A 6,000-nucleotide genomic window follows, 5' to 3' on the forward strand; every position below is an offset into this window, starting at 1 on the left:
GCTGGGCTGAGAGGTGGCAAATGGAGTTTAATGCAGAAAAGTGTGAGGTGATTCATTTTGGAAGGAGGAACAGGAAGACAATGTACTGGGCTAATGGTAAGATTCTTGGTAGTGTGGATGAGCAGAGAGATCTCGGTGTCCATGTACATAGATCCCTGAAAGTTGCCAGCCAGGTTGATAGGGTTGTTAAGAAGGCGTACGGTGTGTTAGCTTTTATTGGCAGAGGGATTGAGTTTCGGAGCCATGAGGTCATGTTGCAGCTGTACATAACTCTGATGTGGCCACATTTGGAGTATTGCGTGCAGTTCTGGTCGCCGCATTATGGGAAGGATGTGGAAGCATTGGAAAGGGTGCAGAGGAGATTTACCAGGAAGTTGCCTGGTATGGAGGGAAGATCTTATGAGGAATGGCTGAGGGACTTAAGGCTGTTTTCATTAGAGAGAAGAAGGTTAAGAGATGACTTAATTGAGGCATACAAGATGATCAGAGGATTTGATAGGGTGGACAGTGAAGCCTTTTTCCTCGGATGGTGATGGCTAGCACGAGGGGACATAGCTTTAAATTGAGGGGAGATAGATACAGGACAGATGTCAGAGGTAGCTTCTTCACTCAGAGTAGGAATGCCCTGCCTGCAACAGTAGTGGACTCGCCAACATTAAGGGCATTTAAATGGTCATTGGATAAACATATGGATGATAAGGGAATAGTGTAGATGGGCTTGAGAGTGGTTTCACAGGTCGGCGCAACATCGAGGGCCAAAGGGCCTGTACTGCGCTGTAATGTTCTGTGTTCTATGTGCTACCGTGGTGCCCAGAACTGTTCAGGGAAAATTGTGATTGACTTGATTGAGTTTTTAAATCTAATAATCTTTATTATTGTCACAAGTAGGCTTGTGAAGTTACTGTAAAAATCCCCTAGTCACCATTCTCCGGTGACTGTTTGGGTACACTAAGGAAGAATTCAGAATATCCAAAATACCTAACAAGCATGCCTTTCTGGACTTGTGGGAGGAAACCGGACCACCCGGGGGAAATCCACGTAGACTCGGGGAGAATGTGCAGACTCTGCACAGACAGTGGCCCAAGCCGGGAATCAAACCTGAGACACTGGCGCTGTGAACCAACAGTGATGAGCTAACAGAAAGAGTTGATAGATGTCATGCCTAGTTAATATGTTTCAAAATATGACCACTCAATATGGAATATTTTGTAACTGACTTTTTTTTTAAATAGACAATATGTGCTGCAAAAGGTGGCCACTGAAAGTCACGATGTGAAGATGCCGGCATTGGACTGGGGTGGGTAAGTAAGAGGTCTGACAATACCAGGTTAAAGTCCAACAGGTTTATTTGGAATCACTTGCTTTCGGAGTGAAGCTCACCTGATGAAGTCAGGCTTCTTACTGAAAGATGACCTGGCTTAAAACCTGAGTTGTTGCCTTGCAATGACAGAAGTATACATTCCAGACTAAGATATATTACCTAAACATATCCTTAAAGCATCCAAAATACATTCCTGAATTGAATGGGTCTTTCTGAAACACACAAAGTAATTGCATTAACCTCTTCAGGATGAATGTCATAAACAAGTGCCATAGACACTCTGCTGCGGGATTGGAGAATCCCGCCCCTAGCCTTCATCAACCTAAAACAACCATGATATTTGGAAAGGGAGTTGTGAGAAGTGAAATGGAAGGACGGCCATGTCTGTCTCCAATTAAATCTTAAAGTACTGTCTGCAGTGGCAGAAAGGGAGTAACATCTATATCATAAGAACTGGAGAATAAGGTCTCCAAACTTGTTCCCTTATGGGTCCACTGAACTACTGGTACTGTGATGCGTGTGGTAGTCACCACTGTTGTATAATTATCACATATGCGGTGTAATACGGTAAGGCTCCTGTACTACAGGTAGGGGGGTAGATCCCTGTCTGCTGGCTCCGCCCAGTAGGCGGAGTATAAATGTGTGGGCTCACCGAGCTGCAGCCATTTCAGCAGCAGCTGTAGGAGGCTACACATCTCTGCTTAATAAAGCCTCGATTACACTCTACTCTCGTCGTAATTAATATTGCATCAATGTGCATATGCCCAAATCGTTGAACGTGGCAGTACCGGAGAACAAAGTGATTAAGAAGGCACCTGGGATCTTGAATTTTATAAATAGAGGCTTAAAATTGATAAAGGAGGATGTCATGATGAATCTTTATAAAACGCAACGTGGTCTCAGCTAGAGTATACTGTCCGCTTCTGGGCACCTCACTTTAGGAATGATGTAAAGGTTCAGAAAAATAAACTAGTATCAGTCTGAGGATGAGGGACTTCAGTTGTGTGGAAAAGCTGCAGAAGCTGGTGTTGTACTCCTTGGAGAAGAGAAGGCAGAGCAATATGTTTGGCCTATTTCCTTGGTCATGCAATCACTAGAGAGAGAGAGAAATATGCTCCTCTGTTAGTAACTTTCTAAATTATTTTCTTAAGAACTTTAGGCAATAGATGTGCCCCATGCTCCATAATATTTTGTACATGTTGATGACCCTCTTGTGAAAAGTAACATCACACATAGCCCACATTTTATCTTGTGCTAGACGTGCTGTTAGGTATTTTGGACATTCTGAATTCTCCCTCCGTGTACCGGAGTGTGGCGACTAGGGGATCTTCACAGTAACTTCATTGCAGTGTTAATGTAAGCCTACTTGTGACACTAATAAACATTATTATTATTATTATTATTATTATTAATGTAATTCTAAATCATCAGGGCTCTGGACAAAGTAGATAGGGAAAAACTATTCCCCATTGGCGGAAATGGTGAGAACCAGAGCAAGGCAGTGGTGCAATGGTTTGTCACTGACCGAGTATTCCAGAGATTTGCGGTAATGCTCTGGGAACCTGGGTTTGAATCCCACTATGGCAGATAGTGACATTTTAAATCAATAAAAATCTGGAATCAAAAGTTCAATGATGACCGTGAAGTCACCGTCATGAAATCCCATTTAGTTCCAGTAATATCCTTTCAGGAAGGAAAACTATCATTCTTACCATGGCAATGTTGACTCTTAAATGGCCTAGCAAGCCAGCCACTCAGTTCAAGGGCAATTAGGGATGGGCAATAAATGCTGGCCCAGCCACATCCCATGAATGAATTTAAAAAAAGAATGGCATAAGGTGACATGAGAGTGTGGTGGAGACAGATTCAATTGAGGTTTTCAAAAGGGCATTGAATGATTATCTGAAGAAAAAGGATTTGAAATGAAATGAAAATCGCTTATTGTCACAAGTAGGCTTCAAATGAAGTTACTGTGAAAAGCCCCTAGTCGCTGCTGGCCTGCCTTGGTCTGCTTTCAAAGCCAGCGATTTAGCCCTGTTCTAAACACCCCCTACACGGCCCCTTGTGGTGATCACAAGTTAACCAGATGCAACACAACTGAGCGACCACTAGAGGGAGCACGGGAGAGCCATATAAATACATCAGGACAGGAAGTGAGGACACACTCTTCACAGCAGGGGCTGGTAAGCAGGACACACAGCAAGCAAAGCTGGTAGTTAGCACTGGAAGGTAGTTCTAGGTCGAGCTCTGGAAACTGAACGAACCCACAATAAAGCATCTTCTCCACACTTGAGACTGCGAGCTTTATTAAGACACGAGGAACAACACATGGTACCTAGGAGTGATTTCAGACGCTTACGACAGGACAACTCAGCTGCAGATACAGAAAGCACAAAATGGCATGGAAATCTCCTACTGGACATTTGACTGGGGAAGACATCGCTAATTCGAGGATGTGGCATGGATACCCACCTCAGCTGGACACGACTGGTAATGTAATAAATGTCTGGAAAAGGTTCAAACAAATGTTCGATTTTTATCTCATAGCTAATGATGTAGCAGACGCCTCAGACAAAATTAAAATAGCAATTCTCATCGAAGGGCCTGTCAATAAGAAAGTGTATAATGGATTTAAACACTCAAAAGGTGAAGACAGGAACAGCTTACAAACGTTACTAAACAAATTTGAAGAGTACTGTGAGAAATTTGAACAGCAAGGCATGCTCACAGTCCAACCTGCACAGAGACTGAGTGATGCAAGACTTAAAAAATCACAAAAAGATCAGGAAATCGCGAATGCACAGTACAGATCAAAAAGAAGAAATAACATGAATTTTTCACAAAGCCAAAACGCTGAAATCCAGTCCAGATCGGAAAGAAAAGGTAACTTACAACTTTTAGAAAGAAAAAACGCTGAAATCCGCGATAAAATGGCGTCGGAGCACATTTTGCAGTCTCTGGTAAGCAAAGAACTACAAATCGCGTCTGCGCATGCGCCGGAACCGGAAGTTGCGCATGCGCCGGAACCGGAAGTCGCGCATGCGCCGGAACCGGAAGTCGCGCATGCGCAGTTTACAAAAGATCGCGGCGCCGATCGTTATGCGCGTGCGCAAGCCGCGCATGCGCAGTCAAAAAAAGTCTTCGTCGCGGACCGTCATGCGCATGCGCAAGCCGCGCATGCGCAATGGACACCGAACCGCACAAGGAAAGAAAGCCGATTTGCGCATGTGCAAGTCGTTCCTACGCGTGACGTCATGACGTCTGAGAATCCTGACCACGCCCACTTAAAAGGGAAATGCCCGAAAATTGAAAACAAGACACTTAAAGTGGTAAAACCAAATTTTCTTGCCTCAGAACACAGAAAAACGCCTGAACTTAAACCAACAGTGAAAAACAACTTGCACAAAACCTTGGAAAAAGCTGCCTTCACCACACACAGTGAAGCGAACAAAAAGAATTCCGAAACAACAAAAGATGATTTGTTTTTCGACGATTACCTCTCAGACCTGACTGGGTCAGTCGGATATGCTTATCACAGCATCAGCGACACGGTCGCAAAGCACAACACGAACCAACTCGTGGTAGATGAATCCAACCAAGATGATTTGGTTTTCAAAGAATACTACTCAGACATGGCTGAGTCAGTCGGATATGCTTATCACAGCATCAGCGACACGGTCGCAAAGTTCAACACGAATCAACTCGTGGTAGAAGAATCCAACCAGGATGATTTGGTTTTCGGAGAATACTACTCAGACACAGCTGAGTCAGTCGGATATGCTTATCACAGCATCAGCGACACGGTCGCAAAGTTCAACACGAATCAACTCGTGGTAGAAGAAGCCAACGAAGATGAAATGGGTTTCAAAGAATACTACTCAGACATGGAGGAGTTATTTGGACATGCTGATCACAGCATCAGCGACACCGTTGCAAAGCTCAACACGACTCTACTCATGGTGGATGAATCCAACACCATGGTGCCATGGCAGCTCGTCGATACATTGGATGACAGCAATACCCAAGACGAAGACGACGCCACACAGAGAGCACAGGAAGACTCCACGGAGCGAGCGATGACAGGCTCCACAGTGCGAGTGATGAAAGACGCCAACAGGGATGCAAGCAAACACTCCCGGGCGGACACCAAGCATGAACAAGACCATGAAGGTAAACCCGCTGTACCTGAGCAACCGCAAGCAGACTATGAAAGTCTACCAAGCTCACAGGAACAAGAAGAAAGAGCGGACTATGAAAGTCCAACACGCTCACAGGAACAAGAAGAAAAAGCAGACTATGAAAGTCCAACACGCTCACAGGAACAAGAAGCAAGAGCAGACTATGAAAGTCCAACACGCTCACAGGAACAAGAAGAAAGAGCCGACTATGAAAGTCCAACACGCTCACAGGAACAAGAAGAAAGAGCGGACTATGAAAGTCCAACACGCTCACAGGAACAAGAAGAAGACAATGCACCTCTGCCCACTGCATGCGAAGACAGTGACAAGGTGATCACACTCAACGTACAGGATCACAGTGAGACTGACAGTTCTCAGCTTGTCTGTACCGAAGCACAGAGCGAAAACAGTGACAAGGTGCTCGCACTCGACGTACAGGATCACAGTGAGACTGACAGTTCTCAGCTTGTCTGTACCGAAGCACAGAGCGAAAACAGTGAC

Source organism: Scyliorhinus canicula, chromosome 5, assembly GCF_902713615.1.
Source record: "Scyliorhinus canicula chromosome 5, sScyCan1.1, whole genome shotgun sequence".
NCBI classification, from domain to species: Eukaryota; Metazoa; Chordata; class Chondrichthyes; order Carcharhiniformes; family Scyliorhinidae; genus Scyliorhinus; species Scyliorhinus canicula.